This window comes from Sciurus carolinensis, chromosome 17 (assembly GCF_902686445.1).
Source record: "Sciurus carolinensis chromosome 17, mSciCar1.2, whole genome shotgun sequence".
NCBI classification, from domain to species: Eukaryota; Metazoa; Chordata; class Mammalia; order Rodentia; family Sciuridae; genus Sciurus; species Sciurus carolinensis.
In genome coordinates, this window is record NC_062229.1 from 11,225,919 (window position 1) to 11,238,112 (window position 12,194).

The following is a 12,194-nucleotide window of genomic DNA, read 5'->3' on the forward strand; positions in this document are numbered from 1 at the left end:
AGATTAAGATTGATTCCAACCTTACATTGTCCTTACTTTTCATAAGATTGCTTGCATTTTCAACATAGCAGCTGGAATGTACCTTGACAGTGGTTTGGCCATTGGAATCATGGTGATAGCCAAGGGGAAGTCTCAGATGTGGGTATGTCCATTGTGATTCCTGGTGTTTTCTTTCTTTCTTTCTTCCTTCTTTCTTGTTTTCTGACTTCGCTCCCTTATTCCCTCTTTTCTTCTTTTGGATTCTTTCACTTTTAATGTTAACCCGATTCTTTCCTTCTTGTGGCTGAGTAATATCTACTGTATGAATACACAGAAGTTGTTCATCCATTCATCCATTGGTGTCAATCTGGGTAATGTCCATCTTTTGGGTATTTTGAATAATGCTGCTATCAGTCTTCATGTGCATTTATTTGTTTAAGCATTTTTCAGTCCTTTGGGGAATATTCCTATGAGTGAGAATACAGAATCATGTGATAATTACATGGTCATACTTTTGAGGAATCACTAAAATGTTTTTAAGGGTGGCTGGCGTACTTTACGTTTACCACAATATCTCAGGTTTTAACATCACACTTTGCCTACAATTTTTTTTTCTTAAAAAAATAGGGGGTGGGGGAGGAGATTTCACCAAAACAGAGGTAAGATCAGTAGAGGAGATGAAGCTGATTGAGGAGAAGGAAGAAGGACTGGGGAAAGGGAAGAATAGTGGACTGATTCTGACTGAACTTGTGTATGTGCATGCATGGATGTGGCATGGTTAGCCTGGAATTGGGTGTATCCACAGGATACTAATTTTTTTAAAATGTTAACTACAAATGGATTGAAGAGGTATCAGTACAGAAACAGCAGAATGATGTTTACCCAAGATTAGGAAGTTGGGAGTTCAATTTGTGAATGTAAAATTTGTCAAAGTATACCAAATTCCAGGTGGATCAGAGGAAAAATTTAAAGAGAACAATTGTATATCATGTTGACTATAGTTAATGATTATGCATCATGTTTCTAAAAAAATGAGGAGTGAATGTCAGTGTTTTTACCATGAGAACAATAACAATATGAGGTAATGCTTGTGTTAATTTTTTGAATTTTGTAATTTTATAATTTTATAATTCTTTAAAATATGTGTATGCTTTGAATGCATACAATTGTATTTATCATTTCAAAATAAATAAATCTGAAAAAAGTAAGAAAAATATCAAGGACTTCTTTGTCTCCACAACATTGTGCACCCAAAATGGTCCATGAAACCTCCAGTGTATGATTCAAGAAGGGTGAGTCACAGGAAGATGGTTCCCCCAGGAAAGGGTCAGGGGGCCCTAAAGGATCTGGATTCCAGGTTCTTGGTGTGAGCCAAGAATTGAGTAAAGTGAGAGATATTGGCAGGGAAGATGGAGGTTATTGAAAGCAAAGGGAGCACTATGGGAGAGCAGAGCGGTTGAGCTGCCAGGTAACTGGAGGCCCAGGCTACAAACTGGAGCTGCCTTTTGTTGGGTTGTTCTAGTTCTCACCCCGTCTCCCCTGGGCAGATCTGGGGTTCATTGGCACCTTGATAGACAGCTGAATTCTATATAATTTATTTTCTATTGCCCACGCATAAGTTTCTTCCCCCCACAGCAAATGCACAGTGGGAAGCAATGGAATGCTAATGGTATATAAACAGCAACAAGTTAACTCGAGTCCAGTGCTTGGTCTACTGTGCATGCCGGAGATTGGGAAGTTTCCCTTCATGGTCTCAAATTCCCCTAGTGGTACCCAGCTTTCTCCTTTTAACATGGTGACCCAGTTTCCCCTCACAGGATGGAGCTTTAGGTGGGAGGTTGGGAGGTCCCTTTGAGGAACTAGGAACCCTAAGGGGTGCTCCCTTCCCCTGCCCTGTCTCCCACCATGTGTTCCTTGTGGACATGAGACTTCCCTTGAGAATTGCTGGTGACCTAGAATTCAAACCACATGGGGAGAAAATTTTCTCCTTAGAGGAAATAAAGTCATTTCATCCTACTTCTTCCTACATAGACGAGAAATTGAATGAAAATTTCCCATTTTGCTATCTTCATTTTACCCCAAGGGAGCTTACATGTTTGGAGACTGGAGAGATAATAGAACAATTTGTTTAATCAGGAGCTCTGAGAATTCAACACTTGAGATGACAGAATGTTTAAACATGCCCATGTTGCTCCACATCAACCATTTTTGATCCAGCCTCCATCAAAACCCAAGTGGGCTTCCTCGGGACAGAATGTGGAGAAGACAAAGCTTCCCTGACAGACATCTGGGAGAGTTGGTGTGTCCCAGTGAGGCTGGTGGAATCAGAAGGAAAGCACAGGTGGAGGTGAGTACAGGGCATTCCCTCTACAAGGATGTGTCCTGGAATGACCCATTTTTTCTTAGTATCTGAATGTGTAGTCCCTGTACGTGGAAGGAACTTAAGCTTTAATTGAGACCTCATTCCATTTTTACTTGGTTTCCTTCTCTTTAGAATCTAAAACATCTTTCCAATCAGTGTTAGTTTCTGGAGAGTCTCCAGTTCTCCTCTCCTTCCCATGAACTGCAATCTCCTGTCAGATTTCCTGCATCTAATTATTTATTTCATAACTATGCACCAGAAACCTATCATGCAGAAGGTATGGTCTGTTTTCTTTCTAATCTAATTAGATTCTCCTAGTCTATTTCCTATTTTTACAATCAGATATGAATTACTAATGGTACTTCCTGTAGCTCCTCACTGAGGGGGTTGTCTTTTCATCTTCGTATCCACAGCAGTGTCTACCAATAATGTAATTATTTCTGACATTCAACATGAACTCCAAACTCCCTATGTTCCAGTCCACTGAAATATTTGGAAAATATTCAATGACTGAACATGGAGGAGAATGTATTGGATGTTTCCAAGAAGTTAATTCAACAGCTCTAGTGTTTTCATGAAGTTGCTCCTCTTGATTGTGGTTTGAACGTAACTTCTGTTTATTGGGTTAGAAAATTACCCTTGGGTTCTTTGTTTGCTTAGAGGATCATCCCTGGCCCCTAGTCACAGTGATGATAGTTAAATTCTCTCAAATGCATTTTTGCTGTTATGGTTATAATTTATATTCATTTGCCCATTTTTCTGATGAATTATGTTAATCAACATCCTTATGTGACTGGATTTCCCTTCCCACAGCTGACATCAACTCTTAGTCATCTATTTATTGCTTAAAATCATTACTAAGGTCTGTTATTATCCTTATTATTCAACACTGTGTTCAAATTAGGCGTGTGAAACTTTGAGGATTCTTTTGGTTATATAGTTGACTTTTTAGCCTCAATTCTTGTTACATAGCCAAACTTGGATTTCATTTGCTTATGCGAGTTCCTGGAAAGACCCATGATGAGTCCCAATGGTCACAGCATCAGGCCCACAAGTGAACAGATAAGTTCAACCTGAGAAGGACATTGAGGAGGAACACAGGCAGCTCTTCTCTCACACACTCCACCCTGCTGCCCCTCACCCCACCCTCCATCTCACTGGTCTCTCACACCCCCTGCTCTACCAACCCTACTGGAAGGACAATATTTCTCAGCCTGGAACAGTGCTTTTTGCCTCAATTGCTCTGGTTACAATGACCCGTCCTTCCTCTCTGAGTTAAAATATTTTTATTTCGGGGAAGTGTATCTTACCCACCTCACCGGACTAAACTGTGTCTCTATGAACAGTGTCTACTTCAGCATAATTAGCATTCTCAGTCATTCATAAAAACCACCCTCTGGAATATAAACCCAGATCTTTAAGAGTTAAATTTGCTTTTCATTTTAATTCAATTTCAATAATTATGAATATATTATCCAAATCCACTTATACTATATTTGTCCATGAACTCTGCTGATCTGAGCACACTGTCCCCCTTTGAAGAGCATGGTCACATGAATACACTCTCACAGGGTCTTGCATTTGGCTTTAATGCCTGTGTGCTTTGATTTCCTCGGTCTATCTATGTAGACTACGTGTTTTTTCCTCTTCTTGTAAGAACTCACTGAGCAGGAATTCTCTGAAAGAAGGAGCCACAGGGATCACTATTAGAAGTGTGTCATGGCAGTGAAAAATGTAACTTACCTGCTTTATTTGTGATCATCACAATCCTCAGAATTCTAACCTTGGTGGCTGCCAGAATCTAAAAGGGAAATTAATCAAGAATACCATACAGGGCTGGGAAGATAGCTCAGCTGGTAGAGTGCTTGCCTTGCAAGCACAAGGCCCTGAGTTTGATCCCCAGTACTGCAAAAAAAAAAAAAAAAAGAGAGAGAGAATAACATAAAATAATAACATACAGACAGATTTGATGGAGATGCTATGGAAAAAAGCTCCCATCTGTGATTATGTCACAGGAACTACATGAAAAAAGGACAAGCACCATCTAATCCTATTTTGCTCTTCAGTCCACCTTTTAGTGAATATTTACTATTCCTACTATAGAGTTGAGTATCTGTGGCAAAGATAATCTAAAATTTCTAAAAGTCACACAGACGAAAAATGATTGAACCAAAATTTTGTTCTAGGAAGTCTGACTCAAGGACTCAATTTCTAAATCATACTACCAGACTATAATGTGGAGTTCTGTAACATAATTATCATACAAGAGGAGCACGATAATAGCATTAACAATAGTGATTACTCCTACTTATTGACATCCTACTCTGAAAAAATGCATACCAAAGAAAAATGGGTTGGTTTAGATAAATCCACATACATAGGGGAAAAAGCAGTGAGAAGATGATAAATAAGAGCTTATTGCTAATTTTTTTAAAGGCTTATCAGTGATACACATTTAAAATGGGCATAAACTTTACCACTTGACTCAGTGAATCAGTCTCACGAGAAACTCTTATGGAGTGTGAAGGTCATCCATCCAAGAGTGATACTGTAAGTGACCGCTTTCCAAGTAACCTGTTTCCTGTTTTTTCAACTCAGTATGTGTCTCTTTCTTAAGCACAAGAGTTGGTGACATGGAGTCAGCAAACCACACCGGAAGGGCAGAATTTGTGCTCCTGGGCCTCTCAGATGATCCACAACTGCAGCCCCTTTTCCTTGGCCTGTTCTTGTGCATGTACCTGGTCACACTTCTTGGGAACCTGCTCATCCTCCTGGCTGTCAGCTATGACTCCTGCCTCCACAACCCCATGTACTTCTTCCTCTGCAACCTGTTCTTTGTTGAACTCTGTTTAACCTCTGCCACCATCCCCAAGATGCTGGTGAACATCCAGGCACAGAGAAAAGACATCTCCTACTAGAGGTTGCCTTACTCAAGTGTATTTTTTAATGATTTTTGCAGGGATGGATAATTTTCTTCTGACCTTGATGGCCTATGACCACTTTGTGGCCATCTGCCAGCCCCTGAACTACATGGTCATCATGAACCCCTGACTCTGTGTCCTCCTGGTGCTGCTGTCTTGGCTCATCATGTTCTGGGTGTCCTTGCTTCACATTCTACTCCTGAAGTGACTGACCTTCTCCACAGGCACGGCAGTTCCTCATTTCTTCTGTGAACTCTCTCAGCTTCTCAAAACAACCAGCTCCGATACTCTCATCAATATCATCTTACTGTATGTGGTGACTGCCCTGCTGGGTGTGTTTCCCGTCACTGGGATCCTCTACACCTATTCTCAGATTGTCTTCTCCTTAATGAGGATGTCCTCCTCTGTGGGCAAGTCTAAAGCCTTCTACACCTGTGGGTTCCACCTCTGTGTGGTCTTCTTGTTCTATGGGACAGGCCTTGGGGTTCATCTTAGTTCTTTCAGGACCCATTCTTCTCAGGGGAACATGATTGTCTCAATGATGTACACTGTGGTCACCCCCATGTTGAACCCCTTCATCTACAACCTGAGGAACAAGGATGTGAAGGGGGCCCTGGTGAGACTCCTCAGCAGAGCAACCTCTTGTCCTTGATGGATCACTGACCTCAGAACTATGGGGTTGTTGTGTCCCCTGAGGCAACAAGTGAATTTCAGTATCCTGGCTTTTCCTCCCTAGAAGTTGTGCCTGGTGTTCACAAACAACCTGACTTTGCAATTTGTTTTTGTGTACTTACCCCTCATGAACTGCCCTAGCAATTCATTATTTTTTTCATTTTACATGATAAATTTAATTAAAAATTCAGATATTTCCTTCAGATATTCCCTATAGATATTCCTATGATTTCTAATTTCACATAAAGAGCTTATATCAAGTATTGACACGGTTTCCTAAAAGTACCATTATGGAACACAATTCTATTTCACTGTTTTTCATTCTTTCTTTGAAATTAAAATCATCAAAATGAAGGTTTAGCCTGTGCGTACTGCTTGTGAATCCACACAGGTGACTTCAGTCATGGAAATGTTTCTGAGAGCTTTCTGTGCCTTTCCACTCATTTCTCAAAGGAGGAGACTGAGATCGGAAAGAACGAGGACCTGGTTGGAGCCGTAAGCCCGCTCTCCTCCTCTGGTTGCCCCACCTTTTCCAAGAAGAATGCCTAGTCCTTCAGCACCAGAGCTGCACGGCACCTTGATGGTGATCCCTTCATGCAATTCCCAGTGGACCAGTGTTCGGGTGACCTCCGGACGCTGCTGCATTGCTTTGTATCCCTATTTTTTTCCTTCCTGTTTTCCTCCCCTCATGCCCACCTTCTCTCCTTGTCTCCCCACTTCTGACTGTTTACTGTGGTTTAATTTCTTCAATTCTCACCTGCTCCATCCCTGTCTATGACTGAATGCAGTCCTAGCGAGTGCGCACACCAGCTGGCTCGCCATTCATCCAGGATAGCCTTTAGGCCACCTCACCCTGTGGCTTTCGTGTGCAGTGCTGTGTGGATATTCATGCACGTCTATTACACTGGGCTCCGTCACATACCCCTGACCACTCTCCAGGTGAGGGCAGACTGTATATGGGGCTCCATCAACATCACGGCACCTCCTGGTGTCGTAGCCGGGCTCTTTAGTGCAGGTGCATTCTGTGATGTCTGCATGGCTTTGAAGTGACTGAAGATGTGTTTCAGGGTCGTCCAGCAGGGCGTGGCTGTGTTGCTCTCAATGCTTTGGTTAATGTATGTAGGAGAGGACCTGGGGATACTATGGAGATTGTGGGATTAACATTTTGAGCAACAGCCAGACTGTGCTTCACAGTACCTTACTCACTTTACATTCTAATCTAAATGTTGATGTAAATACCAACATATTCATATCCTGCCAATACTTGTTATTTTCTTTACTTCTTTTGTTTGTGTGTGTGTATGCCAGGAATTGAACTCAGGGACACTTAACCACTGGACCACATGCCCAGCCCTTTTTTTAATATTGTATTAGAGACAGGGTCTTGCTGAGTTTCTTAGGGCCTCAGTAAGTTGCTGAGGCTGGGTTTGAACTCACAATCCTCCTACCTCAGCCTCCTGAGCCACTGGGATTACAGGCATGCCATCAACTCTGTCTTAAGTAGAGGCTCCATGGGTGGGAAGTGCATCTCGCTGTGTGTTGTTTTCATCTCCTTCTGACTAACTGGCCATGTGGCCACTGGTAGTGTGAAAAACTGTCCAAAAATGTCTTTTTGTTCACTTTGTCATTTTTAATTTTTTTTCTTTTTTTGGTCTTGGCCCAGATCAACTGACTGTTCTGTAAATATCTCCCCACCCTATGTGATATCTTAACATTTTTTCAGTGCTCCATTTATGGTAATTATCTATGGGCATTGTAATGTTCAGTAGATTTCTCTGGTATTATTCCTTTTGTCTAACTGAAATTTTGTGTGCTTTGATCAACGTCTACTCAGTCCCCCACCACACGACCTCCGGAGTCACTTTTCCCTGTTTGTTTGGGCTCTACTTTTAAAAATCCATGTGTCAGTTAACGTGGTGTTTGTCTTTCTAGATTTGCCTCCTTTCCCCTTAATATAATATAATACAGGTTTATCCATGTTGTAGCTGGGCTCTTTAGTGCAGGTGCATTCTGTGATGTCCTGGTGTCATAGTCAGTCTTGTTATTGCAGGTGCGCTCTGCAATGTCTGCATGGCTTTGCAGTGACTGAAGGTGTCTTTCAGGGTCGTCCAGCAGGGCGTGGCTGTGTTGCTCTCAATTCTTTGGTTTATGTATGTAAGAGAGGACCTGGGGATACTATGGAGATTGTGGGATTAACATTTTGAGCAACAGCCAGACTGTGCTTCACAGTACCTTACTCACTTTACATTCTAATCTAAATGTTGATGTAAATACCAACATATTCATATCCTGCCAATACTTGTTATTTTCTTTACTTCTTTTGTTTGTGTGTGTGTATGCCAGGAATTGAACTCAGGGACACTTAACCACTGGACCACATGACCAGCCCTTTTTTTAATATTGTATTAGAGACAGGGTCTTGCTGAGTTTCTTAGGGCCTCAGTAAGTTGCTGAGGCTGGGTTTGAACTCACAATCCTCCTACCTCAGCCTCCTGAGCCACTGGGATTACAGGCATGCCATCAACTCTGTCTCAAGTAGAGGCTCCATGGGTGGGAAGTGCATCTCACTGTGTGTTGTTTTCATCTCCTTCTGACTAATTGGCCATGTGGCCACTGGTAGTGTGAAAATATGTCCAAAAATGTCTTTTTGTTCACTTTGTTATTTTTAATTTTTTTCTTTTTTTTGGACTTGGAAAGTTCTATGTATAATCTTGGTACTTGACCCAGATCAACTGACTGTTTTGTAAATATCTCCCCACCCTGTGTGATATCTTAACTTTTTTTCAGTGCTCCATTTATGGTAATTACCTACGAGCATTGTGATGTTCAGTAGATTTCTCTGGTGTTATTCCTTTTGTCTAACTGAAATTTTGTGTGCTTTGATCAACGTCTACCCAGTCCTCCACTACACGGCCTCTGGAGCCACTTTTCCCTGTTTGTATGGGCTCTACTTTTAAAATCCATGTGTTAGTTCACGTGGTGTTTGTCTTTCTAGATCTGCCTCCTTTTCCCTTAATATAATATAATAAGGTTTATCCATGTTGTAGCAAATGATGTTTCCACTTTTTCTTGCAGAGTAGTGTTCCAATATGCATGTACACCATATTTCCTTATCTATATATTGATTTGATGCTAGACACTGAAATTGATTCCATATCTTGAGCCTTGTGAATAATGCTGCCATGGTAATGGGATTGGACACCTATCTTGGCAAAATGATTTTAGGTGGATTTAGGGTTGCTGGATCATCTGGTAGTTATATTTTTTGTTAGTTTGTTTTTTGAGGGATCTCAGTACCATTTTCCATAATGGATAAACAATTTACATACTCACAAACAGTGTGTCAGGGTGCCCTTTTCTCCACATCCTCAGGGGAGCTAGTTGTCTTTTGTCTTTATGTTATTAGCCATTTTAACATGTGTAAGGTGTCATCTCCTGTGGTTTGAATTTGCATTATCTTGATGATTAAAATGATAAGCACTTTTTTTGCACCCTTATTAACCATTGTTTGCCTTTTATTGGGAGATATCTATTCCGCTTATTTGGCTTTATTTATTTATTTTTTGGTACTAAGAATTGAACCCCAGGGTGGGGGTACTTAACAACTGAATCACATCCCCAAATCTGTTTTAAAGTTTTTATTTTGAGACAGTGTCTCACCAAATTGCTTAGGGTCTTGCTAAGTTGCTGAGACTGTCCTTGAACTTGGGATCCTCCTGCCTCAGTCTCCTGAGTCACTGGAATTAAGGGCATGAGACACCACTCCCAGTTTCCTTTGCCCATTTTTAATTAAGTTAATTTTCTTACTATTGAAGAATATGAGAAATATATTTTGGATATTTCCCTCTCATCTATTATATAGTTTTTAACTATATTGCCTGAATCTGTAAGTTGTGTCTTTACTCTTTAGATTGTTTCTTTTGTGGAAGATATTTAGTGTGATATAAATCTCATAGTTCTTTGTTTGCTTTTGCTGCCTCTGCTTTTAGGTTTATAACAAGATAATCATTACCTAAGCAAATATTATGGAACTTACTTCTATGTCTCCTTCTAGTACTTAAGAGCTTTAGGTCTCACATTTAAGTTGTTAATTCATTTTGAGTTAAAGTGTGTGCATTTGTGTATGTGAAGTGATTTCTGAGTTGGTATAATTTTCATTTGATTTATGTGTGGTTAATTGCATTTTACTAATATTCAGTTTTAGTAGCATAAATAACTGAAGACAGACACCTTTGTCCAATGTGTGTTCATGTCAAATTGTCAAAACCAGTTGGCCACTAATTGATCCATACAAATGTGGATTTGTTTCTTGATCTCTATACTTTCCTATGGTTTTATATGTCTGGTTGTATGCCACTACTGTACTCCATTATTTTCATGTCGTTTGATCACAGATTTTCATTTTTTTTGTTGTTGTTGTTGTTGAAAACTTTTTTTTTATTGTAAACAAATGGGATACATGTTGTTTCTCTGTTTGTACATAGAGTAAAGGCATACCATTTGTGTAATCATAAATTTACATAGGATGATGTTGGTTGATTCATTCTGTTCTTTTTCCCCTTCCCCCCACCCCTCCCATCCCTCTTTTCACTCTATACAGTCCTTCCTTCCCCCATTCTTGCCCCCCTCCCTAACCCTCACTCTAACCCTAAAAACTAACTCCTCCCATGCCCCATTATGTATCATCATCCACTTATCAGCGAGATCATTCTTCCTTTGGTTTTTTGAGATTGGCTTATCTCACTTAGCATGATATTCTCCAATTTCATCCATTTGCCTGCAAATGCCATAATTTTATCATTCTTTATGGCTGAGTAATATTCCATTGTATATATATGCCACAGTTTCTTTATCCATTCATCAATTGAAGGGCATCTAGGTTGGTTCCACAATCTGGCTATGGTGAATTGAGCAGCAATGAACATTGATGTGGCTGTATCTCTGTAGTATGCTGATTGTAAGTCCTTTGGATATAGGCCAAAGAGTGGGATAGCTGGGTCAAATGGTAGTTCCATTCCAAGTTTTCTAAGGAATCTCCATACTGACTTCCAGAGTGGCTGCACTAATTTGCAGCCCCACCAGCAATGTATGAGTGTACCTTTTTCCCCACATCCTCGCCAACACCTGTTGTTGCTTGTATTCTTGATGATCCCCATTCTGATTGGGGTGAGATGGAATCTTAGAGTGGTTTTGATTTGCATTTCTCTTATTACTAGAGATGTTGAACATTTTTCCATATGTTTATTGATTGTTTGTAGGTCTTCTTCTGTGAAGTGTCTGTTCATTTCCTTAGACCATTTGTCGATTGGGTTATTTGTAGTCTTGGTGTTGAGTTTTTTGAGTTCTTTATAGATTCTGGAGATTAGTGCTCTATCTGAAGAATGATTGGCAAAGATTTTCTCCCACTCTGTAGGCTCTTTCTTCGCATTGCTGATAGTTTCCTTTGCTGAGAGAAAGCTTTTTAGTTTGTATCTATCCCAGTTGTTGATTCTTGCTTTTATTTCTTGTGCTATGGGAGTCCTGTTGAGGAAGTCTGGTCCTAAGCCGACATGTACAGATTTTCATTTTGATGAAGTTCAGCATAACTATTTTTGCTTTGTTACTTGTGGATTCAATGTCATATCTGAGAATCTGTTGCAGAATCTCCTGTAATGAAGAAGATTTTCTTCTGAGAGGTTTATGATTTTGATTATTGCATTAAAACTGTTGAACCATTTATAAGTCAATATTTGTGTATTGCATGAGCTAGGAGCAAACTTTCCTTCCTTTGCATTGATCATAAGGTAAGTCTGTGAATCACATCATTGCATCCAACAGCTGCCCTATACACACAGTTCTCAGTGACACATTGAGGAGTTTCCAGAAAAGATCATATTGGAGGCCACAGAATAAGTTGTAATAAGTTTGTTTAAAGGTTTGAATTATATTGAGTATCTTTTCTGGACTCAATGGTGTAAAAATTTGTAACCAAACAGGAGAAACATGGAAACACTCACAAATATGTAGGACTCATAAACACACTCTTGTACAACCAATTCATTGGGAGTAAAAGAAAAAGGATTATTTCCCCTATGAATTGCTAAATGAATCTTTAGCTAGAATAACAAAGAAAGAATTTAGAAGGTTCAAATGAATAAAATCAGAAAAGATAAAGTTTTCATTAAACTCTAAACCACAGAAAGACCAAAAGTCATAGGAGACCATCATAAGTAATTATATGCCAATATATTGTTTAGTAGAAGAAATGGACAAATTCCTAG

General features: G+C 39.9%; 1 pseudogene; it reads left to right on the forward strand.

The window, feature by feature from the left end:
• Positions 1–4,974: 4,974 nt before the first annotated feature.
• Positions 4,975–6,483, forward strand: LOC124968034 (olfactory receptor 7D4-like; annotated as a pseudogene).
• Positions 6,484–12,194: the final 5,711 nt, after the last annotated feature.